Consider the following 27,766-nt stretch of genomic DNA (forward strand, 5'->3'; position numbering starts at 1 on the left):
GACCGTTGGAGGGTTGTGAGCAAAAGAATAACATGATCTAACATAGGTCTTAAAGGAATCATTTTGGCTGGTATGGTGAAAGAGTTTGAAAGAGGGCAAAAGTAGAACAAAGATATCATTCAGGAGGCTGCTGCAGGAAATCAAGAGAGAAGTATCAGTGTTTTGTGCCAGGGCAGTGGCAGTGAGGATTGTGAGATGTGGTTGAATTCTTTATATGTTTTGAAGGTAGAAGTGTCATGATTTGCTGACAGACCATATTTGAGGTGTGAGATAAAAAGGAAGGAAGATGACTCAGGATTTTGGCATGAGCCTAAAAAAAGAAGTTGCCAAAAACTGAAAAGGGAAAAAGTACAGGAGGAGAAGCTTGTTTCTAATCTTTATTTCTAGGGAGAGGGAGGAAAGTGTAAGTTAGAAGTTTGGAATTGGGTGTTGGAAGTATGAGATGTCTGTTACATATCCAAATAAAGATGTAAATTGTGAGTTTGACATTTAGGTCTGTATGTTGAGGTGAGTTATGTGGGCTGAGATATAGATGTGGAAGCCTCCAGCATATAGGGGGTCCGTATGACCATGGGACAGGAAGTGATAGCCCAGAGAGGGGGTGTAGATATACACTCACTAGAGAAGAGGAGATCTCAGGATGGAGTCTGGAGGCACTGCCCACATTTAGAGATGAGGTTGATGAGTAAGAAACAGCAGGAAAGCCTGAGAGGAAGTGGCCTAGGTGTAAGAGGAACGCAGGTATATGTGGAGTTCCACAAGCAAAAGAACGTTTTCCAGAAGGAGGGAATCATCTGTTCTGTCAGGTGCTGCTCGTAAGTGAGATGAGGACTAAGAAATGAATTCCTTTTTGGTGATCTTGATGAGAATAGATGTTGGGGAAGTGGTAAGGTAAAAATTCGGCTGGAGTGGGCTCACAGAGAGAGGAGGGAAGGCATGACAATTAGTGGGTGTAGACAACTTTCTTAAGAAGCTTTCCCAAAAAGGCAAGAAGAGAAGTAAGATGTATCCTCTCATGAAGATGGTGCCAAAGGTGAAGAAAGAAATCCCTGCCCCTCCTAAAGCTGAAGCCGAAGCAAAGGCTTTGAAGGTTAATAAAGTGGTGCTGAAAGGTGTCCACAGTCACAAAATAGAGATCCACGTGTCACCTACCTTCCAAAGGCCCAAGACACTGCATCTCTGAAGGTAGCCCAAATATCCTTGAAAGAGCACCCCCAGGAGAAACAAACTTGACCACTATGTTATCATCAAGTTCCCCTGAGTCAGCCACGAAGAAAAGAGAAGACAACAACACACTTGTGTTCATTGTGGATGTCAAGGCCAGCAAGCACTGGATCAAACAGACTGGGAAGAAGCTCTATGACATTGATGTGGCCAAGGTCAACACCCTAAGCAGGTGTGATGGAGAGATGAAGGTGTATGTTCAACCGGCTCCTTACTATGATGCTTTGGGTGTTGCCAGCAAAACTGGGATCATCTAAACTGAGTCCAGCTGGCTAAATCTAAATCTAAATTTTTTTCACCCCCCCCCCAAATAAAAGGAAAAAAAGAAAAAAAGAAAGAAGATGGTAGCTGGAACTCCACTATGTATTTTGGAAACAAAGATTATTCAGATGTTGAATATCCTGTATTGATTCTCTTATTTTCTTTCTTGAATTTTCCATTTTTCAATTCTTTATCTTCCTGTTCTTACTTGGGAGAGTCTTTGATTTTCTCTTAAAACTCTCTGTTGATTTTTTTTCTACTATCATTTTCATTTCAAGAGCTCTTCTTTATTTTTGGACTGTTCATTTGTCACATGAATTGTGAGCTCTGTTTGTTCGTGTTCTTTGTTTATCAAAAGTTCTGTTGAAGCTATGAGAATTAAAGTAACAAAGCTTTTCAATTTTGGTGTAATTAGCTTTTCTCTCTTTTTACTAAAGTTATTGAAAATTATATCATACAAAATGATATAAAGGATAATACAACAAAATCCTTGGGCTTAAAATATAACTTTTTTTTTTTTTAGTTTCCCAGTTTTGTTTTATAAGTATAGTCTCATCCCATCTCCTAAAGTTATTTGTTAAAGTTCTTTTTCCCCTCAAAGCCTTTTCCTGCTCACAGTATTGATCTTTATTTTTTCTAAGTCCAATCCGATCTCCTGCTTTGTTTGTTTGTTTGTTTGCTTTGGTCTGTCTTGCATATTAGGGCTTCGTCAAATATTTGGAGATCCTTGCCCATCCATGTATAGTTAAGAGTGGGGCTCTAAAAGGCTCATTAGCAGGTCCGTGTGCCAGGGCAGCACTGGCTGGCTGGCTGCTTTCAGTAGAGCTAGACCCCAGCTCTTCCCTTGTAGACTTCCAATGTCTATATCTAGAGGTCTCCTCCCCTAGATATTCTGTTTTTCCAGAAGAGAATCTAGCAGCTTTCTGCTTAGAGGAGATAACTGCAGACTTAGGAATGCGGTTCAAGAAGCCTCACTGTCCAGTACAAAGATTTTCACTTAATCTCCCATTTCCTATATGGCATTTTGCTCCTGACCTTAGCTGTGTTTGGTGTTTGAGTGAATAGTCTCTCAGGTTCGGCTTTTTCTGGGAGTAAAGCTCTTGTCTTCTGTCCAGAGTTGCAAAGGTATGGTTCTCTGGCTGTTTAGAAGGGATGGGAGACCTTGAAAAGCTCCAGATAGGTTTTTAACCAGCCTTAGTCTTGGCTCCATTCTGAATATTGGCTCCCAGAGGTACCTAGTGGTTCCAGTGCCTGAGTACTTTTGGTGCCCTATGGACCAAATCCACTCAACTCACACTGGGATGCCCCCTCTGTGGGCAATAGATTTCAGCCTTCTTCCCTCAGCTCAGCCACTTACTGGCTCTATAGCTTCTGCCCATCTCCCACTTCCTCACCAATTCTCTTTCTTCCGTTGGTTTTACATTTGGGTGTTAAATATTTACATTATGTAATTTTAAAGGGGTTACTCAGAGATAAGTAAGTATATTCCGTGCTCCATATTGACCTGTGACACCACTTACTACTCATATTACTGATCAGTCAGATGTGACCTTCTCCAAGAAGACACCTCTAGACTGAGAGATCCAATTCCCCCTTGTAGCTCTGACACCACTCATGGTGAGTTTCCTACGTTTCCATTGCTTTGTCTTTTTCCAGGACTATAAGCTCTAGGAAGGCAAGGGCAATGATTTCTTTGTCTTTGGAGCTCCAAAGCCCAGTACAGTGTTGAATGAACAGATGTCTGCAGAATTTGCCAAGTTAGTCTTTTTACAGATATTTAGTATGGGTTACAAGGGTACAGGTACAAGGGTACAACAGTGGTTAAGTAAAACTTTATCACAGAAAAATGGTTTTCCTATTTCATAGCTCTGTGAAGCTAAGTAAATTATTCACCCTCTTTGGGCCTCATTTCCTTAGAATTGTAATAGTAATACTGCCCACTACATAGGGTTTATTGGGTTAAGGGGAACTAAGTGCTTTAACATATGCAGATCACTTAGCCAAGTGTCTGTCTCATTATAAGCACTCAATTCACTATTATTATTTTAATTTAAAAAATAATTTGGGGGTATGTTTTTAGAGATGTTACAAGATTTGCCTTTTTTTGTTGTTGTTCCATGGAATTGCCATAACCAATGAATGTTTTTGATAAAATATTAAGAGTTAGGCCAGGGGAGGAAAGAACTTACATTTGAGACCCAGGAAAGAGAAAACCTGCCTGGGGCTTGGGTCTGGCCTCTGGAGTGAACTACTTTTGATCTGTTCTTCCTCAAACTCTAGGAAGATGAGGCTCCTCTCTTTCTTTCTATCTCAGGACACTGGGAGGCTTCACTTTTCTTCCTACTGGAGATTAGTCTGAAGAAGGTAGGTATTTCCCGTGTGTGATTCAAGCTTAGCTTGTTTGGGAAAAAAAAAGAAGAAGGAAAATCAGAAAGAATAGTAATTTTAAAAAAGACATTGAGTAAGTTAAGGTGTGGAATAAAGGTTTTCAAGCTACATCAAGCATGGGATTTTCATTCTTTTAAACTCTTCAGAGTTTAGAGGGAAAGAGGGGCAGAGATCATGGCATTGACTAATAAGAAAATGTACATAATCCCTGGATGTTGAAAATTTGTAAGACTTTTAAGCATGTTAATTGCTTTGACGCTTAAAGTAAACCATGGAACAGTATTGGTGGAAAAGAATGGAAACTAACTTAAGTGTTGAAATTGGGTAATTTATTTATTCATTTAATTTTTTTGGTGGGGTACTAGAAACTGAGACTATACTGGTACATAAAATACACATGGTTCCTACTATCACTGAGCCTAGAGACTAATGGAGAAATAGTCTTTAAGTAAAACTCTAAATATATAAGTGTAAATTATTGGGCATTTGAGAGATATTATCAGGGATTGGGGGCATTGGTAATGTAGATTAAGGTATGAGAAGACTTTTCTTATGAAAGACTAGTTACGCTGAGATATAATGGTTGAATAGAAGTTATCCGTATGAACACTGAAGGGAAGAACATTCCAGAACACAAGAGGAAGGAACTGTTTGGTGAGTTTGGCCACCACAGAGTACTGTCAGGGTGGTGTTTGTTATCATGACAGGGTGGTAGAGTCTGTGGCTGCAAAAGCCAGTGAGGATGAAAAATAGGCACATCTTTGAGAAGCATATTAAGGACATTTATATTATATATCTCAGGGCTATGAGGAGCCATTGAATGACCTTAGCCAAGGAATAATCCTATTTAGGTTTAGTAAAAGATGACATTGGCTACTGTGAGGAAAAGTGTCTGGAGAGAGGCAGGAGTAGCCTCGTGACAACAGGTAGGGAGCTCACACGTTGGTATTGCAGGCTACTGTGTTAGCAGTGGGAACAGAGAAAAGGGGTTGCATTTGACATTCATTTTTGCGGGAAATCAGCTGGGTTCCTTGACCAAACAGATGTGGGAAAATGAGGGAGAGGGAGCGTCATAGACGACTTTTGGATTTCTGAGGGCAACTGGGAAGAAGAGGAAGTTTGAGAAAAGTATCAAGAGTTAGGGAAGAAACACAGCATAATATAATTATTAAGAGCAGTTAATAAATACAGATGATCCCTCATTTAGGATGCTTTGACTTACGATGTTTTAACTTTACATTGTTGTGAAAGCAGTATGCATTCAGTAGAAACTCTGCATAGAATTTTGAGTTTTGCTCTTTTCCCAAGCCAGTGACATGCAGTGAGGTACTCTCTGGTGATGCTGGGATGCGGCAAGAGCCACAGGTCCCGGCAAGCCATGCGATCTCGAGGATGAACAACAACTAGACTTACAACTGTTCTGTACCCATACATCCATTCTGTTTCTCACTTTCAGTACAGCATTCAACCCATTACGTGAGATAGTCAACACCTCATAATAAATTAGGCTTCGTGTTGGATGATTTCGCCCAACTATAGGTTCACGTTAAGTGCTCTGAACATGGTTAAGGCAGGTGGGGCTAAGCTAGGACCTTCTTTAGGTTGGGTGTACAGGATGCACTTCCGACTTATGATATTTTCAACTTACGATGGGTTTATCAGGATGTAACCCTATGGTGAATCAAGGAAGATTTGAAATTAATTTTTTTCCTGTCAACCAATCCTTCAAGTTCTGGATCATGTCTTGTCTTCATGAAAATTTCTCTGACCACCTGAAGCACAAGTCAGTTGGCTATATCTCCTCTCATCTTCCAGAGCACTCGTTACTCACCTGAAGTAACATGCTGCCTCTTGCACATGCTGTCCCTTATCCTGCTGACCTTCATATGTTATGCTCTTCTCTTTACACCCAGATTTGAAACTCAGTGGCGGGGGACCTGTTCTTATAATCTTTTGGATTCTCAAAATCATTTATTAGCATTTGTGCATAGTAGGTTCTCAATAGAGATTTTTTTGACTACTTCATAACTGGAAATATTATCATTTTGAGAGAAATTTTGAAAAGGACATGTTAGTGATTTTTTTTCTCCCATATTCTGTTCAGAGAGAAAAAAATTGAACATGTGTATATCTAATTTCTGAAATATCCTTGTGAGGATGGCCAATAACTGTAGAATTATTTATGGTGGCTATAGTTTATTGTAATATAGAAGTTTAATAAAGAGAGATTGAGGGAATAGAATGTATTTGTTTTTTAAGTCTCTGAATTCATCGTTCCCGTCATGAATTAGAGGTGCCGGTTGCATTTGGAAAAACACGGTGATGGTGGGAATGGTGGGGGGAGGGGATGGGAATGAGGTGAGGAGGGGAGATGAGAGAAGATGTACTGAAATACACACAAAATGTGTGTCTGTATAATACATGAAAAATGTTGCAACCTCAGAAGCCCGAAGAGCTCTCTCAAATGATTCCCATAATGGTACAAGTCACACCCACTAACTTCTGTGAGGCAGGGCACGCTGACCTTGTTGGCTCTTTGACAGACTTCTCCAACCGCTCCGTCGTCTCAGACTGCTTGTAAAGCGGCCCCTTACAACTTCCTCTGTCCACCATCCTTTGGAGTCTTTAAGTGAGGGCGGGGACGGATGGTCACTGCTGCGGCTTATTATCAGCTCCTGCTGCTATTATTCACCAAAGCGTGCTCCTTGCTCATGTGAGCATTTACGTGGAAATAAGAGACATTAACTGAACATCTCACGTAGGGCAGGATTTGGGGTAGGCTGCTCTGAAGATGCAGATATGAAAAGGAACCAAAAAATGCATGATCTCAAGAACGTGCAGTGCAAGGTCAAGTGTGTACACGGGCCTGCAGCTTTCACTAGGATAATAGAGATCTTTTTTTTCTATAGGAGGCCTGACTACTGGTATTTAAGACTGTAGCAATCAGGGCTAGCTGCTTTACTTCTCCGTGTTGTTAACTGTGTGATCTTGAGCAAGATACTTAATGTCTCTAAGCTTTCTTTGCATTAGTTCCAGCATGAAGACAGTAATACCTTCATCCTGGGGTTGTTGTAATAATTAAATGAGATAACAGAATCAAAGCTTCTGGCACACATATTGTACGTGGTGAGTGCTTACTACACCATATACATGCATACAAACGCGAAGATCTCTCCCACTTGTCCAACAAATGCTCGCGTATTCATTTGCAGCACTGGTCTTCCCTTTGCAGAAACAAAGCTGATGATAATGATCTATTTCCTAGGCTGAGTCAGACAAGTTGGACCAAGGACCCACTGTTTCTTCACAACCCAAGCAGCACCCTTCCATGGGTTAGCCTTCCACCCACTCCACCCTTCCCTCTCCCTCCTAATTGCTTCCCACCCGCCCTCGCAGGACTTTCCCTTTCTCCCACTCCAAATAATTATGCAAGACTCAGGTTGCTCTTGAGAATACATACTTATAAGAACAAAATTCAGATTAAATACCTGGTTATTTCAAAGCGTGAAATGAGGCAACTTGTCTCTCACTTTATCCGTGAGTCAAGAAATTTATAGGCATGAGTATTAATATCATCTTCACTAATTTGAAATAAACTTGATAAGTTGTTCCCTGTTTCTTGGCTTCAGGTCCCTTGTTCGTAGAACAGCTGGTTGCGAAACGAGAAGGTAGGGCTGCCTCTGATGACCGGAGCTGTGCTATGGTGAACAGCACCGGGAAGGCGTCTGGCGAAGAGATCACTGTCAGAGAAATCAAGAGATCCAGACTCTTGATTTTAGATTGGACATTAAAGTACAGGAAGAAAAGTAAAGAACTGACTTTTCCAAAATATTCTGCCACTAATCCATCTTATACCGGAAATGTTTTCTGGCTTTCTCATTTGGTCTAGAGACAGAGAGGAGTAAAAGAATGACCTGAGAAAGGAATGGGAGGAAGGAGTATCAGAAATCCAGGGTGTTTGTGTTGGGGATGGGGTGGTCGGAGTAACCATCAACCCTAGGACTTTGCTCATATAGGCACAAAAGTTTGTTGTCTTCCTTGTTCGTCCCCAAGAAAGATAATTTCCCAAAGTTAAAGGATAAACGCTATATTTAATGATTCACTAGATGTATTGTACAAGAGTTTATCCAACACTTGCTGAATAGATTTATATTTTCAGCTAACATTATATTTTTGGGTGGTAATTTTTCATAAGGCAGTAATTTTATAATTTGTGTAAGGGATAGAGAAGAATTATGATCTCTAAGATGAGACTAGAATACCACTCCCAAGACTTTCCTCTCTTCAGTCTATCTTCCCCACACAAATTTAATGTAAATTACTCAATGTAATTTCAACACCACTATACTGTCATCCCACTCATTTAAAAAGAAGTACCGACTTTTCATTACTATCACTGTGACAGGTTTAACATATTTTCTTACCTGCAGAAACTAGAGAAAGCATTTCTGACCATTAAAAATAAAGCCATCCATCCAGAATTTAGCTTTTCTCTAAAATGCTACTCATTAGGCAATCCTCATTTGCGGGGAGGGAAATAAAAGGATTATGTGACAGAGAGTGACCGCTTAGAGAAGGGAGGCGGGAGAAACTCTACATTCAATGTTCAGGGAAGCCTGTCTACGTAGGGACATCATATGTGAGCTGAGAACAGAACGGTAACAATGACAAGCCCAACAATAATGATCTATAATTACTGAGCACTTCATTATATCCTAGCCATTTACATACATTAATTCACTGTGTCTGGGGATTCATGCTCCCAATTCTCTGCCTTAAAAACTCTCTGCTCTTGTGGTTAAGCTCTATGAAGAGCTGGAGAAAACCATTTCAGAAAAAGGAGTGGCGGGTGGAAAGTCTGTAAGCTGGTTTGAAGCCAGGGATGTTGAAGAATGGGAAGAAGTCTCGGGTGGCTTGTGTAGAATGAGCTGGGGAAAAATGTCATGAAACCACAGTAAAGAATTTTGATTTTATACTTTATTCTTCAAACTTGTTATCTCATTCACTATTTTAGGAATTTGAAGGTTAATTTGCTTTTAATTTGCACTCTACGCAATAATCCTGAGAATATCAGGAGAACAGACACAAGATAGTTTTTAAAAAATCAAGTGTTTTATCCTCAATATTATATAGATAATTATTGAGTGTGACAGAATTTAGCTAACAAATATTTCTGCTCCTTAAAACATACGGTTCACCAGATCGAATAATATCATCCACCATAGTCCAAACCAGGCCTATTGACCACTGTGGCAGGTTGTTTCTATTACATTCATTGCCCTCTTAAGACATCCAAGAAAGTATAAATATTTAACAACTTTGAGCAATTTGAGCAATCATAGTTTGCTCTGCAATTAAAAATGCAATAGCAAAGAGAGAAAAGTCTTTCTAACAGAATACAAACCCAAATCTAGATACATATAGCATTCTTGTCTACAAACTTCTTTCTTGGAAACCAGGCATATCTTCAACAGCATTGTTTCAGTTTAGGTTTGTCTTTTAACACAGTCATTGTTTCGTGATCTGAGCTGTCTTCCCTAGCATTTCATCTCACTAGGAAATTGGCTTCTGGGTTTGATCACGCTTAACAAGTAATGTCCACCATGTAAGAAAGGACAAAACTCTTTGTTGCTACTGAGGAAGTTAACATTCTCAAATACCACGATGGGTAGAAATAGAAATGACTTTTATTTTCCTGTGCAGAATGAGAGAGCTAAGTTCTTTTAGGATGATGGAGTGGATATTTTGGAAGTTCCAAATCTTACAAGAATCCTCTTTGACAGGAAGAGACAAAAGCAAAAATTAAAAAGAGGGAGTAACCCAATACTTAGGGTATTCTGAACACGTGAAGAAAAGGCTGACCCATGAGGTTGGTGAGGATTGTTTTAGGTCAGTTACTAAGGAAAGCTTGATTCCGATGTAGCTATTAAGTGTTTATTATTTGAGTCCAGAAATGGATGGGAGTGGGTAAAAGGGGATGTTCCCTCAGTAGGTTGATGTTTTTGGCAACAGTACAACTGATGTTGCAAGAAGGGAAACAGTCTCAAGATGAAAATCTCTTACAGGTTGGCGTTTGCCCAAAACTGTAATGTTGACAGGGAAGTGTGGGCACACCCAAAAACATCCTGATTAAATTGCAGGTGTTGTGCAAAACCAAGTGGGAAGAGCAAGTATTTTATAACTAGTAAGCAGATTCTGGCAGTTGCCTTGTATACAGTGTGAGATGATAAAATCTCGAAGCACAAGGTAATTGTTTGATATTTCTGTTGTAAAACAGAGTTTCGCTCAGAGACTCATACACTACTTGATTTGGAAAAGACTTTTCAGATCATCTCTGCTAGTGGAATTTTTTTTTTTTTTTTAGCAGAAATAATTCCTTTCAAATAAAATCTTAAATTGAACTTCACTATATAAAAACAGATGGCATTTTATTAGTAAAAATGACTTTATAAGTTTAAACTGAATATATTTATTCTTTATATAGTGACTAAATGAAGCTAAAGGAGTTGTTTTGATTAACACAAGAACGCGGAGTCAGAGTTACTGGGGGCACTCATGATTTTGTGAAATCCTTACCATCTCACTTAGTTTAGCGTTTTTGTGTGTTTGCATATGATTAAAATATCTTGATTTGCACAGAAAACTAGTTGCAAATGGGAGGTAATCTCTGGATTTCCTTGTAGGAGAACTCTTTATCCTGAGGTCCATTCAAAAATGAGTCAAACTGGAAATACAAGTTAATACATTGGTGGTTTCCAATGTGCTGACATCTGGCTTATAACTCCTTGGAGTGTTCTAAATATTATGATATTTAAAATATTTCCAAACTCCTTAAAATGCAAATTGAGTCCAGTATCTGTTTCCACCCAGGGCTCCAAAGTGCTTGTGGTGGCGTGGTAATTACTCCAGGCTTCTCCTGAACTGAAGTGTGTACAGTCCAGCAAAATAAACAAGCTTAACAGTGTTAAATAAAATAATTTCTATTCTAGCTGGGAAACGTCACAGTTGAAACTAGACTTGAGGCCTCCTGACTCCTTTCCTGCTTAATTTTCCTGGACAGTGAATTCAACACACCACAGCCATGGTTCACTGACTGTCAGTTTTATTAATTCAGCTCTTCATTAGGCATGCCTCATGGGCACCCATGCCATCTTTTTAATAGCTGTTTCACAGTTAGATTGAAAGATCCTTGCCCAAGGAGCTAAACCATGTATCTCTCTGTAGCCACTAGTAGAGTGTGTGTATAGTAGGATAGCAGTGAGATACTGATCATGCCTTAAAGAAATATACAAACTTATTTTCATATAACCATCTAGGATTGACCATTTACTTGATTTTGAAGTGTTTTGTTGATGTTTCGAGCTCTTCCATTTTCAGCGCATAGATGGATCCATCCACATTTTTTGCTTAAAATTTCATGAAAAAATGTTATGTACTGGTAGTGAAGTAAAAGGATATATATTGAAGAGCCTCTATGTCCCTAGAGCTGATATAATTCCGGGCAGGCAATGGTGAGTCTTTGATGCAACTATTTCACATGTTGGAAATACAAGCAGTGGTTCAGTAGAAATCATCCTGCCAAATGAGTAGCCATCATTGTTGAATTTGACATTAAATTGGGCTTTTAATTAGGATGATTGGTATTTTCTCTTTCTCTTACTTGGATGGTAGCATTCAAACACTGAAATATCATTAGGTCTGGTTTTATGTTGTGGGAAGATTAAAATTCCTTCTTCAGAAATATCCTGGCTTTGCCTCATAATATCTCATGTCCCACTCCTAATGGGAGAGTTATTAGCCATCCAAGTAAAATACTTATTTAGCTCTTTAATTTTCATAACAAGATTTCAATCTTATTTTTTTCTAAAGTGTTAGATTGAACTGTATAAATTAGATGTTTTGTAAATAAAAAAATGATCGAAAATTCGCAGTTTCATGTGGTTCCGCCTAGTGTATGAATTTGACTGAAATCGACAAGTTGCTTGCTACCCCAACTCTCATCAAAGCCTCTATGGATAAAAGTGATAATGATAGAGGTTTGATTTAAAGCCCAGGCCAACAAACTTTTTCTGAAAGGGCCACATAGTAAATATTTTAGGCTCTGAGGACTGACCATACAGTATGCAGCAACTACTCAACTCTCTTGTTGTAGCATGAAAGCAGCCACAGACATAAGCAAATGAATGGTTGTGGCTGTGTTCAAATAAAACTTTATTTATAAGAATAGGCAGTGGGTCGAATTTGGCTGCAATCTGTAGTGTGCTCACCCCTGGCTTAAAGGACAGAGAAATATATCCTTGGATCATGTTGTCTTGGCATGAATTGTGAACGAATTGCCTTTGCAGAGTAACCTTGTGGTGGTTGCCTCTGGGCTTTTGTGGGGGAAGACACTGAGAAACAACTTGTGAAATTCTTTATTACATTTGCTCTGTGAATATTACGCAGAAATATTACTTGTACGATTAACCCGTACTCTACCTAAAGTATTTCTCCTGGCGTTGAGATCGAGATAATGATTTGTGTCTTTCCCTGCATTTAGGTAATGATTCCTTTTTTTCCCTGGTTTTTGTGATAATAAAAACTCTGACTCTGTCCCTTTTTGGCTTTTGCTACCAGGAATATCAACACCAAATCCAAATTTCATCCACAGCCACTATGTGGCCATTTATGTCTATAGAGGTGAGACTCCCTTCTTTCTCATCACTGGCCTTGCTTTGACTATGTGTTCAAACGGAATTTTCCTTGACTTTAGAAATTTTGAATTGTAACCCACTCTTCTCTCGTGTGCTTCTTTGTTGTAAACAGACTCAAATTCTTGCGGATCCTGTTTGAGAGTAAATATACAGAGTGGGTACATGGCACATTTTCATATCTGAAGATCAATTTCCTGCAAACTTTTGGTATCTAAGGTGCTCAAGTATAGACTACCGAGTTATTTTAACCCAACAAATAACTTATGAATATACTCCTGCCCTCAAGGAGTTTATAGTTGGAGGGGGGAGACATACATATAAACAAGTAATGACAAAGCTACAAGATAATTGTCATAATGGCGGTTCCTGTACCCTGCAGCTTGGAGCATGAGTTTTTAAGGAATGACGCTATTGCATCATCTTCCTCCTTGGCATGGTAAGGCCAAATATGCAAAAACAAATCTTTTGTGAATAGTCATTACTTCTTACAGAAAATCTTAAAAGCATATAAGCAAGATGATGTTTGATGGTTTGCTTTCCTGTATTAATAAGCTCAAAACACTCTTCTACAATTAATTCAGAACTTAAGATCTACATTTTAGAAAAACATGAATTTCAACCAAGATTTATTTTGTACTTGTTAAAGCCATCAGTTTCTTATACCTAAATTAATCCCTGAGCATTTCAAGGATTTGAGTTTATATTACCGTCCACCAGCTTTTTTCACCAGGAAAGAAAGCCAGTGTTATTTCATACACACGTGCAAGGTTAGGCTGGGTGATTAAAAATTCATAAACACTATTTTAATGACATTAAAGTGACTCATAACACAAGGAAAAAAATGTTATTTATAATTATTCTGCCTCAGTAAATTAAGCTATTATAATTGTTTCTTTAATTTCATATGCAAAATATTTCAACAGTTAAAATCAGTTTATATTGTTTGTGTTTAAGCAATTAAACATAAGATTTTTTTCCACCAAGCCGTACATTTTTATATTTACAATTTTAATATCTAAAATTTATTCACTCAGCAAATATTTATTGAGCCCTTTTTACGTGCCATGATCTGTCCAATATGCAGGAGATACCTTAGTGAGCAAGATATATAAGGTTCTAGATGTCAAAAAAGGCTGCATCCTCATGGGAAAAGACAGATTATAAACATAGGGAAAAATTCTATTTATTTATTTATTTATTTATTTATTTATTTATTTATTTACCAGAGAGAGAGAAAGAACACAAAGAGGGGGAGTGGCAGAGGGAGAAGCAGGCGCCCCGCTGAGCAGGGAGCCTGATGAGGGGCTTGATCCCAGGACCCTGGGATAATGACCTGAGCTGAAGGCAGATGCTTAACAGCTGAGCCACCCAGGCACCCCCAGAGACAAATTCTTAAAAGGACATATTTAAATGGTGATTACAGTTATTATAGAAATAGAACATGGAAATGAGACAATGAGAAACTGTTGGAGGGTGGTGGTGGGTGGTAATCTCTGAAGGTTTCCGTAAGAAATGGTGAGAAGAAGCCAGCCAAGTAGAAACCGAGCAGGGGATAGCAATTATTTAGTTTATTTGAAATTCCCTATGGTTAGGAAATAAAATTATTCACAAAATTTTAATAACAATATTGCAAAAGAAATCTAATTATATGTATTTTTTACCCTCTTTGTTCTTACCTATAATGGGAAAGATATCTTTTAAAAAATCATCGTCAAACCACATAGAATGTATAATCAGTTTGGTGTCTTGCAGGTGCTTCACTGTGAAGTCCTAAGCCTGTTCCTTTGGAGACTACCACGAGTTTCACTTATTTTCTCCCAGGATGGAGCTTGAGGCAAAGGGCTTCATGGCCCTGAGCTTCTGGAATGCCACCAGAATGGATTAAGGACTATGGATGTATGTGGAGGGTTGGAGGGTAGTTTAAAGATCAGATAAGAAATAGGGAGGCAGATTGTGGGAAATGAGGCTCCCATTCAACTCATGGGAAGCTACTGACTGAAAGATGATACCATATAAAAAGTCGACATTAGAAGTTGCCCTATCCTTTTTCTATAAGTTTGTTCATGATCAGCTAACAGAATGAGAATGTTCTCTATCTGGTAATGGACAATACTTGCATGGCTGTCCAGATCCAGTGGTGTGCCATTGAGAATTTGAACATACATATAGTTAAAAATACTAAAATTCCTTTAAATTTTCTTTCTTAGAATGAATGACCAGAATTGAGATTTCTAGGTCAATAGCTATTGATTATGTTTGTGGTTCTTAATATATGACTACGCTGTTTTCAGATAGGCTATCCTGTACCAATACACTTAGCCCTCCCTGAGCGTCATCTAAGGCTTATGTTGCCAGATTGGTATTTAAAATACAATTTAAATTCTTGCCTGTAAGCACTGAATTGGAGACTGATTATTTAACTGGCCATCTGCGAAGTCTGGATAAAAGCACATGCTGAACCCCTTCATGGATGGTCTAGTCTAAAAGCCACAATAGAGCATGTAGCTTCCTTCTGGGGGCAGCCCTCTCTGCATATGTGGCTACTGGACCAGCCTAGGGGTCCTGTATCTTCCCTGTAAATAGATCCCTAGCTTCTAGGTATCACTGGTGGCCACTCTCTGGAAAGCTCCTTTCTACTGTCACTCCCACTCATTGCCTAAGTCCTTGGTTATTTCCTTGGTGACTGCAGAAGAAACTCTTCACTTAAGAGAGTATCAATTATCTATTGCTATGAGTTACCCAGAAACTCAGTGACTTGAAACAAACAAAAGCATTTATTTAATTCATGAGTTCATGGGCCAGTGGTTTAATATGGTTGCTTATTCTGGTCTCTATTAAACTTGCTCACATGTGGCAGTTGGTTGGCCATTAGCTGTGGGTGATTGAGCAACTGGGCCACTTCCGTTCTCTAGCAGATTTTCATAGGTCTGTTTTCCCTGCAAGGAAAATGTATACAACGTAAGGGGAACTTAGTAAGAATTTTGGTGGCTGGGAGAGTTGTAACCTGGCATTGAGGCCTCTGTGTGGTTGATAAACAATTGATGTCTGTGTTTCAAGGGGATCTTTTCATATAGTCCATTAAAAGTCTAGACCCTGGAGTCAGAGTCCCTGCATTCAAATAATAGCTCCACTAGTTGCTAACTGTGTGTCCTGGGCCACATTATTTAACCCTTCTGTGCTTTAGTTTCATCACTTGTTGTTTAGGGATAATACTCCATTCTACCATATTGGGCTGTTGTGAAGTTTCAATTAATGAATATATGTAATTCGTCCCCATAAAAACGTTAAGAAGCTTTTATCTCTAAAATATTCTTCCTCTAGGTCACTTGGTTTCCTCAGAGATCTGACTACTGGGAAACTCAACTCCATCTCTGTTGATTTCAGCAGGATCCTTCAACTTGCTGCTTTTGATGTCCCTCCAGGGCTCGCTCTGCTGGGTGGCTCTCCTCATTCAGACATTCTCTTGTGTGGAGTCCTTTTCAAGGTGCCCACGGCCAGTTTCTCCTCACAGAGTCACGTCTGTGCCCTGTCACAGTACTCTGGGAAGCTCGTGTCTGGCCCTCCTGTCAGTGAAAATACAGTGTTCTTTCTTTGTTCTATCATTAAGCAGACCATTCTAGCTGGCCTATTTTTCTTTCCCTTTTCCAGGAGAGCCACCTAAGACTGTGACTTTTTCTCTTTAATCTTTGTGCTAAGCCTGATCCCAGAGCAAGTCAAAGATACCAGGTGAAGACGGTGGAGGAGATGGAGTGAGGGAAAGAGAAGAGCCAGGCCAGGTGCCAGGTCTTCTGTACAGGCTCCGCAGCCCAATTCAGGCCTAAGCTGGGAAGAGGAGACAAACTTTATATGGGATCAAAGTTTGGATCTTTGATGTCACACTGCATTGGACTTTAAAACTATATTTCAGGGGCGCCTGGGTGGCACAGCTGTTAAGCGTCTGCCTTCGGCTCAGGGCGTGATCCTGGCGTGATGGGATCGAGCCCCACATCAGGCTCCTCCGCTATGAGCCTGCTTCTTCCTCTCCCACTCCCCCTGCTTGTGTTCCCTCTCTCGCTGGCTGTCTCTGTCTCTGTCGAATAAATAAATAAAATCTTTAAAAAAAAAAAAACTGTATTTCAGGGGTGCCTGGGTGGCTCAGGTGTCTGCCTTCAGCTCAGGTCATGATCCCAGGGTCCTGGGATCGAGCCCGGCATTGGGCTCCCTGCTTAGTGGGGAGCCGGCTTCTCCCTCTTCTTCTGAATCTCCCCTTTGCTCATGCTCTTGCTCTCTCTCTCTTTTTCTCTCAAATGAATAAATTAAAAATCTTAAAAAAAATAAGTATTTCAGTTCCTACTACAGGTAGGCTTCATATGCAAAAATACACCTATTTAACAAAACAAGCTTAAAAGCTAATAGGGAAAAGACACACTCATGCTCACCAGGCCTAACGCTATGTCACAAGAGCAAATTTATCACCCCTCCCCCAATTCTCCCACTCTAGTCTCTTCAACTGATTCCTTAGTCACTTCTCACATAGTAATGATTGGGGATCTGGTTTCAATCCACAATTTTTGGAAATCCTTTAGCATACATAACCATGGTAGCCATTGGAATTGTTTTGGATGAATTGAGTTGTTGTACTGTTAGTTGAAACTGGGATAACATGGAAAGTTGCATTTTAAACTCTTGTTTCATGTATATGCTGGCGTTTTTTGTTTCATTTTGCATGTTGACTTCTGCATCAATATTGCACAACTGCATTATTTTAAATGTTGCAACCACATTTTTTTCTAAAATTTCTAACCGTTCTGTGTATTCCTCCATGTGTAAAGTATGTGTGTTTCACCCATTACCAAAGGATTGTATGCACATGTTAAAAACTTAAATAAAAACTTACAAATGAAAGAATTAAACAAACACATTACTCATTTGATTATCTAAATCTTATGGCATTTTCACTTTGGACTCCAAATGGCTGGTGGGAGAAAAGATGTCTTCCAGTGAAAAGCAGCAATTCCCTGGGGCGCCTGGGTGGTTCAGTTGGTTAAGCATCCGGATCTTGATTTCTGCTCAGGTCATGATCTCAGGGTCCTGGGATCCAGCGCTGCATTGGGCTCCGCTCAGGAGGGAGTCTGCTTGAAGAGTCTCTCCCTCTGCCCCTCCCCCCACTCATTCTCTCTCTCTTTCTCTCTCTCAAATAAATAAATATTTAAAAAGATAAATACAAAATATAAAAACAACAGTCTCCTGCCAAGCCCGACCGTACAAACACAGTCTCAGTTCTAGAAGGAATTATTGTGAGCTCTGAAACTAGTCTGTTTTTAATTTTATTTATGGTTTAGTAGCATATCTGTGATTAAAATGTTTATATGACTAGCCTTTGGTTTATCAATTTTAGACGTCTATGTACAATCTGCTATGGCAGTTACATCAGTCTCTCACTTTCCTTTTCCCATCCCGATATAGTTAGATTATTTTTTAACTCCTCTATTTGTGATTTTATAACTTTGAATAATGTATCTTAACATTTGGAACTTATTCTATTAATTCCTGAGTTTTGAATTTGAAAGATGAAGGTATTAGTCTTTCTATTCTTGCTTTCATTTCCTCTCACCCTTCACCCCCTAGCTTCAGTCATGGGTAGTTTTTACATTGTCAAGATATATTGATAATACTTGTTTATTATTTTGTGACCATAATTGAACTGTTAGTACACTGTAGGTGGGAGGTGTTGAAACTTCAAATGCTGTGAAGACCAGGTAGGTATGAGTGAAAGAGATTGGTAAACTGGTAAACTTGTGAGTGTATGCTGCATGTTGTCAAGATGAATGTGGGCCCAGTGATGCAAAATATCCTGGTGTTCTAAAGAAGCCTGATAATCCAGATTTTTATGTGACATCTTCTGATTTAAATATGATGGAACCTAATTCAACTAAAACACACACACACACACACACACACAGAATAAGTCAAATACAGCACTTTTGTTGGATGGAGCCCATTGGGCTACCAATTTGTAACTTCCAGTGTAGAAGCTGTGTTTAAAGTTTGTAAATAAATAAATGCTATTTACATTTTTATAGTATTAAAAAAAATTAATAGCATATCCAATGCTAATTTCCATTCTTATATAGATTTTTTTTCCTTGCCATTCTTAGTGTTTAATTTACACTGTCTCCTTTTATTACATCCTTGAGGTCTTTCAACTTTCTAAGGTAAGTGCCAACTTTAAGTCGTTATTTTCTCTGGGTGTCTCTGCTCCACCTAAACAGATGGATCTTTTAAGCTTTTTGCAGTTTTCATCCAGGTACTGATAATTCTTGGTTTGGTTTGGTTTCATTTTGTTTTTTGCTTTTGGCAGAGTTCCTCCATTTCTTGGCTTGAAGTTTTCCTTTCTTAGTTTCCTCCCTTGTTTTCCTGGAAAACATCCTTAAGTAACTTCCTAAGAGAGGATGTGTAGGAAGTAAACACTCTGAGTCTTTGTATGTCTGAAATGCTTTTATTCTACATTATATTTCACCACTAATTTGGCTGGATATAGAACTGTAGTTTTAAAATTATTTTCCCTATCATTAAAGCCATTTTTTCCATTGTGGCTGCTGTTTTTAAAAGTGTTTTATTAACTATTGGCTTTTAAACATGTTTACATGTATAACTTTGCAATGGTTTCATTAATTAAAGAGAAGGATAAAATATAATCATTTATATTAATGTTAGGAGACAAAAAACCAAAGCAAATCTAAGGAGAGCAGAATAAAGATAATAAAGTCAGGGTTGCTCTTGTGAAATCTGATAACAGTCTCAGTCCCATTTGTGTTTTTTTCTATGTAGATACTTTTAAGATTTTCCTTTATCCTTCATGTTCTAAGAAATGTTTAAATGATACATCCAAGTTACAGTATTTTTCCTTCATTTCTGGGACACTTAGAAGTTTTTATTGAAATATTCATGTCCTTAGTCCTGGAAAATTCCTTTTATGAATCTTTTTTTTTCTTAATAATTTTAGTCTCTTGTTTTCTGATTTCATTTTATAGTATTAATGGAAGCTTCAATTTGAATGTCATCTGGAATAGTCAACCTCTATAAAATTGAATCTAGGAAAGCACTCAGTTTTTCCTTTCTTCTTCTATTTTACCTGTTTTCTCATTTCTTTCTTCTCTTGGCTTTATTTACTTCGTTCTGGACATGTTATACATGTAAATAGATGTAAAAAGTCATCAGTCGCCTCCCTAGATCCTCTGTAGCCTCAATTTTCATTTCTATTTTAAGTTCTTCTACTTATTACTTCTAGTATTTGCTTCCACATTTCTAGTACCATGCTTACAGTGACTTTTTTTTTTCCTAAAATGATGCTATTAGTTTTTTACTCTGAAGCCAAGGATTTAATATTGTAACACATGCCTCTTACCCCTCTCCCCCTGAAACACCCCCTCCCATTTTCCAGATACAATCTTATCATTCTTTTAAATTAAATCAATATTCAATATTTACATTTTTATAACTTAGAGACTTCATTCACAGATGAACTATGCAGTGTATTCTCTTTTTATTTTCTTCTGCATTTAAATTTTCTTTTTCTTCTTTTGCATATAAATTTCTAGTTTTTTCCTTTTGTTTAATTTTCCTTCTTTTTTATAATAATATTTGTTATTATATTATGTTAGTCACCATACAGTACATCCCTGGTTTTTGATGTAAGGTTCGATGATTCATTAGTTGCGTATAACACCGAGTGCACCATGCAATACATGTTTAATTTTCCAATTACTTATCTCAATTCAACACCACACTTTTTTGCCAGAATTATAAATCCTCTCTCAATGCGTTCGAACATATTAAAAAATCTCTTAAATTCTTTTAAAAGCATTGACGTTATCCCTCTTGGATGGGTAGATTTAATGTTCCCAGGTCTAGCTGCACGGCTGTTGTCTTTGGGATCCCCCTTCACCATCATCATCATGGAAATTCCCTCCAACTTTCTCCTGTGCTGGACGCTGTTTCCTGGTTCCCATCTCCTGGTTCCTCTTTCTTGGTTTATCTTCTCCACTAGTTCCAGGGAAAAGGAGCATGGGAAGTACAATTTTGAGAACTTTCAAGCCTATTCATCCACTCTTGATGAATAATTTATCTGGATATAGACTTCAATATATTATACCATTTTCTCTTAGAATTTTCAAAGCATTACTTTCCCACTAGGATTGCCTTTGAAAAATCAGGTCATTTTGATTCTTGGCTTCTGATCTGCTTCTTTCTGGGAAGACCTGAGATCTTTCACTCTTGGTATTTTGAAAATTCATGATTTTACACCTTGATGTGGATTTTTCTTTATTTATTGTATTGAGAATCTGATGGGCACTTTCAAACTCAGTTCTTTTTTTTTTTTTTTTAAGATTTTATTTATTTATTTGACAGAGACAGCCAGCGAGAGAGGGAACACAGCAGGGGAGTGGGAGAGGAAGAAGCAGGCTCCTAGCAGAGAAGCCTGATGTGGGACTCGATCCCAGAACACTGGGATCACGCCCTGAGCCGAAGGCAGACGCTTAACGACTGTGCCACCCAGGCGTCCCTCAAACTCAGTTCTTGGAAACTTCTCTTGGATTATTTTCTTTAACAAAATCTTATCCTTTCTTTTCTCTGTTCTTTTTATCTAGAACTTCTCTTGGTTAGATGTTGGACATTCTGGCCTGTTTTCTTGTCTTCTAACTCTTTGTCCTTTGTTTTACTTTCTAGATGGCTGTCTCCACTTTACCCTCTAATCCTACTCCTACATTTTAAACTTCTAATATCAGATTTTTAATTTCAAGAACTTTGTTCTATGACTGCAATATCTTTTCTTATCTCTCTGGGAATATTTGTTTGGAGAAGAATTTTTCTGTCTCTACCCTGTCTCATCTCTCCCAGTTTCTCTTTTATTGTTTGTTTTGGTTGCTGTCCCTTACGCTCAAAGTTTTCCTCAAATGCCTTGTGTCCTGTGGGTATCCATTTATACTTAAGTTTGATGCACCAAAAAGCTGTCTGGAAGATCTGATGGGCTTTATTCCAGCATGATTTGATTGGGTTGTTTTATTGGGAGAACCACAACCATCAGTATTTGTAGATTTTTTTCTCACAGGCTGGTCATCCTAAGATTTCCTGCCTGGGGATCTAACCTGGCTGTTGGTGCATTCTGGAGGTTGAGTGAAGATGGGGCGAGGGACCCTACTCTTTGATATGTCACTTAAATGCTTTATTTTCAGTATGTCACCTCTGACTTCAGCTGTTCATAATATAAGATTGCTCTGCTTCGATCCTTCTAAAGAACAGTTTTTGTTGGGTGGGGAAGGGAAAGTTCTCTGACTGAGCAGGTTGGGAAAGGGGAATCTGGGCAGGGAATGGGTCTACTTGTTTTTGGCTCTGATCCAGAAGTTGCTGTCAAATATGTATCTGTTTCAGCCACTATCTTTACCTCTCTTTTAGATGTAAAAGATGTCTTTGATCTTGAAATGTTCCAAGGTTTGAGCTTATTCCTGATTTTATTCCATTGCGGGTGTATGTTTAATTTCCCCCCTTGTTTAATGTTAGTCATCCTCATTTGTTGGCTTCGCAGATTCCAAAATTTTGATGTTGCCATTTCCTTCTCTGTCCTTGTTTTCCTTGTATATTTATTTCTTTTTTTCCCCTTATCTCCAGTGTCATTTTAGTGAAGGAAGTGAAGATCAAAAATGTATCTTCAAATTGTCATGTTTAAACAGAAGTTTCTGTCTTATTTTTAACTCAACATTGGCCTGATGGGATATCAAAATTTGGGAGGATTTTAAAATAACAAAATCACACAAATCTCATTACTTTAGTACAACTATTTTGAAAATGATTATTCAAATGTGTAAATAGTTTGTAATCATTTTACTCATACATTTTTTTGTGATTTCATTTACTGTGTCATCATAAATGTTTTATATTTTCCTATAGAATATTCTTAGTCGTAGCCTTATGTTTCATTGCACTAATGTCACATTATTTAATCAACCAGTCTCTAATATTGGGTTCTAATTTTTTCTTATCATTCATAATATCAAAATGAGTATCTTTTTATTTTTTTGCCTTCTTGAATTTTTCCCTAAAAGTATATTCCTTACCATACAGTGACTGGATCCAAGAAGAACATCTCTATGAATCCTATTACACATTTTCATATTGATTTTCCAAAAATTTTACACCCAATTTTAATACCCCCTCAATGACTGAGGATATAATATTAATTTTACCAAACAATTTTTATTAAAAACTTGGGCCTTCCAAGTGCTTTCTTAAAACACAGATCTTGTCCAAGAGAAGTGTTCTTTTAAACCATCTCTGCTGTACACATGTTTCTGAGAATCTGATTAAGGCTATGGACATTCCCCTCCCACCTCCCCAGCTGGATTCCCTCAGATACATGGAGTGACAAGCACACACACACATATAAGCCCCTCTACACATAATTTCAGGCATTTGAACACCTTTGAAGTCCATTCTATGGACTCTAGTGTAAGACTCTAATCTCTAGAGAAAGCACTTCTCAGAGCTCTGAGCATCAAATATCTTTGTTGTCAAGATATTTATCTGAGATAAAATGGCATCATTGAATCACTGAGGACCCCATCGTCTAGGATTCATGTGGTTCTTTTCCTTACCGCCATGATTATGGCTAAATCTAGGGCCATGGACAGTGATGAGGAGCTGATTCTTGTAATCTCTGTCTAATTTCTGTCCCTGAACTTCTCCATTGCTTTGAATTTATTGGCCAGAAACATGATCACTGTAAAGGTTGGTTACACAAACTTTAGTCAAAAAATGAGCAAAAGAGGAAGCTTAAATGGGCATTGGGTGTGAGAAACTTGGAGAAAAATAATAGAAAGAGCATGTGGAACTAAGAGTGGCCTGTTCTGAAGCATTGTACAATCTTACATGATAAAATGCATATTGAGGAACTGAAATTAGAACTCTTGGTAACCATGGCAACAGCACTGTTATGGCTCAATTGTTAGAAAAACAGTCCTGGGATTTCTGTGAAATGGAAATGATTGTTTAGATAATGATACATCTCCAGTGTGAGGACTGATAGTGAATTTCCAGCATAATTGGAAGTGGTAGGCCAAAATGTGAGGAACTTCTCAAACCCAGCTTTCCAAAATATTTCTCCTTGAAATAAACACAATTAAGTTTTATAGGAAATTCCAGCATTTGGCATTTTGCAAGGTGATTTTGAAATTTTATAGCTATAATTTTCCTATATGTCCATGATTTTCCATATCCCGCTTCTTTGCGTGTTCTATATTTATCAGTTTTTCAGTAGCTTGCTCCTGGAAAAATGTCATGTGAGAGTTCTATTATTCTAGTCTCCAGATCCCAGAGTTAATTTTAGAAAGAGAATTTAGAAGTTAGATGCAGAGTAATCTTAAAAGAGGAAATTTATCTACATATAAGGAAGTACTTAGTTCTGTGGTATCTTTGCTAGGGAGAAATCTATAATGATAAAATAATTAACATTAATTTCAAACATAACATGTTGTGCCAGGAGCTACACTTCTTGCTTACAAATACAAACAATGCTGCCAACTTCTTTTTCTATCTATGGATGTTTACAGAATGTTAAACTGAGGCTTACAAAGGTGAAGTAATTTCTTCAAGGTACTAAGATTGTCAGTGACCCTGTGGTGACAGGACCACACTCCTCATTCCCCATGTCTTCTTATATCCAAACCTGTGTTCTTTCTATTACTCCGTGTGGTCATGAAGATCTGTGTCTGCTGCATTTTGCTAAAGATAGAGGTATCTTTAGCTTCTGATTCTCTGCAAAATGAAGAATTTATATTGCTATTCCTGATGGCTGATAAACCTTTCCCCTCAATCATTTCAGCCTCCTGTCTGTAAATGGCTCACTCATCCTTCCTCCCCAATTGAACCATTTCTCCTTCCTTGACCTTTCCCCAATGTTTAATTCTACATTTCTTACGTTCCTTTGTAACCTTCCTCTTTCGTTGTGTCCATGTTCGGTCTGGCTACTTGAAGGTATCTCATATACAATAAATGTCCACACGATGCTATCTCATTCACTGTAAGTGACCAGTTTTTGTCCAATGACCTGATTGCATCAGTCTCTGTGTGCCTTCAGGTGACTGGACAAAGAAGAAGCTGAAAAGTTGCAGAAATGTAGGTAATAATTAAAAAGTATGTGTTGATCCTTTACCTCCTTCTGAGGAAAGTTTCTGTAGAATGCGTAAAAGCTTGCCTGAAAAGAAAGCTTTGGGAGAAGTCTGAGGAGAATTCCTCTTAGTGCTAAATAACAAAACAACAGTGAAAACTGGCCTTCACGTGACTGCATTAAGCTGGATATTTTCTAATTTAAAAAACGTGCTTATTTTTAGTGGCTATAAACCTCAGAAAAGTACAAGTCTGTCAATATACCTGACACCAATGATGACCACAGCCAGTATCAACCCAAAACATTTAATTTCTCCAAAGTAATTTCTAAATGCTCACTGCCAAGTACATTGTTCCCTTCTCTATATTGGAACACCATTCTGTGGAACTGTTCTAATTTACGGCAAACCCTATGTTTAAAAACTTGTTTGAGATAAAGCAGTCATATACAACATGGATGTGTTTTATTTGAATCAATAGTTTATTCTTGAACATCTTTGAAAAAATTCTAGTAATAAGAGATGGCTAGAAAAAATAGCAATAATTCTCATAATATAGCTTCAATTTAGATAATAGTCTTCATCTGAAAACTAAAAAGAGCCCCCCAAACAAAAAACAAGCACTCCAAAAAACCGTAGTAAGATTCCCAAGCAATATGCATGTATTCATGTTTATTAATGGCATTGGTAGTTCATTTAGAGTGCACATAATTTATAGTGTCATTCTTAACACTTTGTGTTATTCTGGTAGGAGTCTCTTGTATGATTGGCATGTTTGATGCCATTCAGTAATTAACTAGGTTGCCTAATTTAATAACAGGTTATACTGACTTATTAGGTTTTAATCGAAGTAAACCAGGGCTTTAGGGGGTTTTTAAGATCCTTTCCCTGAAGAGTCTTGTCTACCTCTTACTGGTTACATATGGCTCGTACCTTTTTGCTTGGAATTCTACAGGGCAATGTGCTTTTGGCTAGGTGAAAATTTGTAAGTGCCCTTGGTTTTTTGTTTTTGGATTTTTTGTTTGTTTTTTTAGTTTTTGTTTTGTTTTGGTTTGGTTTGGATTTTGGGGTTTTTGTTTGTTTGTTTGTTGTTTTTTGAGTGAGGTTGCTGCCTCCAATAGACATAGTTTATGTATTTTTTTCCTAGATTTTAATTCAAGGTTAGTTGAGAAATTTAAGGAATTAGCTACTCATGTAGAATGTGTTGTATTTGGAAAGTTTCTACGTTACAATATGTGCAGGATATAAATTATACTTAAATATCGGGCACTATTATCATCAGGGTCCCAAATTTACTGATAGCACACACTGAAATGGAATGTTGCTCTTTTATTTTCCATAGCTGTGGTAGACAGAATATTGTGCCCCCCCTCCAAAGATGTCCAGATGGAACTTGTACATTCTTACCTTGCATAGGTGGGTCCAGTTTAATCACAGGAACCCTTAAAAATGGAGAACTCTTCTAAACTGGGTGTCAGAAAGAGATATGATGATGAATGCATGGTCAGGGAGATGCTACATTGCTGTCCTTGAAGATGGGAGAAAGGACCCAGGAGCCAAGGAGTGCAAGCCATTTCTAGAAGCTGGAAAATGAAGATAGATCCTCCAGAAAGGAAATAGCCTCCGAGACCTTGATGTAAGCCCAGTGAGACCCATGTTGGATTTCTGACTCAGGCCTGTAAGGTAACAAATCTGGTACCACCTTGATTATGACAATTGTTATGGCAGCAAGAGAAAACTAATACAATAGTTGAGACCCCCATCCCTCTGGCTAGCAGGAAAAACGATGTGAACTCATCAAGTAAAAGTATTTCAACCCCTTCTGATTTAAACTGTGGTGTGTTGAGGTCTCTCGGTCTCTTTTGTCTTGGGTAAATGTTTGTGCTCCCAGAGTTAATTTCTCTTTCTTTGTTTTACTCAAGGTGGCCCGTAGGCCAGTGGGGTGGAAGGGGCTCATATATCTTCTTGAGAACGAGGGAGAGGTGGCTTATCTGTAAACCTCTGGTTATGGATCTGTTTCCACTAATTTTGCTTGTTGGCCTCTTAAATGTGCTGGTTTATGGCTTGGTCCTTCTGACCTATAAGCATGCACTAGGACAATGGTACTTTGGGGAGAAAAAAAGTAAGATGCAGACTTTTTTCCCAGAGAGGAAAAAGAAATAAAAATCTAGTCTCTTCCCTTGCTGCCTTTATTAGACCTGCTATTGCCTCTGGTCATTGAGGTCCCGTCCTTAGCCAGCCCCGGACTCTGCTGACCAAGGGGTGTTAGCACTTCTGTGGCTACTGTGGGGCCACGTGAGCACTTCCGTACCTTCTGTATTCTGTGTCAAGTCCATGGGAAGCCAGAAGACTTATTTCAGTCCCCTTTAACCAACGCTGAGCTATCTTGTGCCACTTTGGTCTAAATGGCTAGGGAGTTCTTTCAGCTTTGAGCCTTCCGTTACATCCTGGAAATTGGGTGACCGGTTCTGAAGTTCTTAGGATTCTTGTGCTTATCTGGATGTATCTAAAGCATTTCCCTCATTTCTGTCCATAATGTTTGCTTAGGGTTTGTAGAGCTGAACATCTTCTCTCCTCAGACTGCCTCTTTTTATTCTCCTTCCAAACTCTCCTGGGATTAAAAAGGTCTGGATTTTTGTTTTTCACCTCTGGAAGGGACTTACCCTGCATTTACTCGATTTACCCAGAGTAGCCCAACCTCATTTTTTAATAGTAATTTTAAAAGTAATGATAGGGGAGGATATCCCCTTCACTTTATAGAAGAAACTCTGGGGTCTGAATTGACCGTGTTTGCTTCTTGATAGGGTAACTTCGGGACAGTGAGGCCTAAGACACTACGCAGACTGCAGATACACTGGTTTAATGCACAGACTGGCACATGACAGACCACACGCTGGCTGACTGTTTTTGTAAATTAAGTGGATAGGCGTACAGCCATGTGTGTTCACGTACGGATGGGCTGTGACTGCTTTGGGGCTACAATGGCAGAACTGAGGAAGGCGACAGATTCTGTAGGGCTGCAAATCCCCAGATATTTATTCTCTGGCCTTTGAGAAAGCA

The 27,766-nt window shown here is 38.4% G+C and overlaps 1 pseudogene; it reads left to right on the plus strand.

Moving 5' to 3' along the window:
• The first annotated feature begins 994 nt into the window (after positions 1-994).
• Positions 995-1,481, plus strand: LOC123780488 (large ribosomal subunit protein uL23 pseudogene; annotated as a pseudogene).
• Positions 1,482-27,766: the final 26,285 nt, after the last annotated feature.

Source organism: Ursus americanus, chromosome 17 (genome assembly GCF_024610735.1).
Source record: "Ursus americanus isolate L20-20 chromosome 17, mUrsAme1.1.p, whole genome shotgun sequence".
In the NCBI taxonomy this organism is placed as follows: domain Eukaryota; kingdom Metazoa; phylum Chordata; class Mammalia; order Carnivora; family Ursidae; genus Ursus; species Ursus americanus.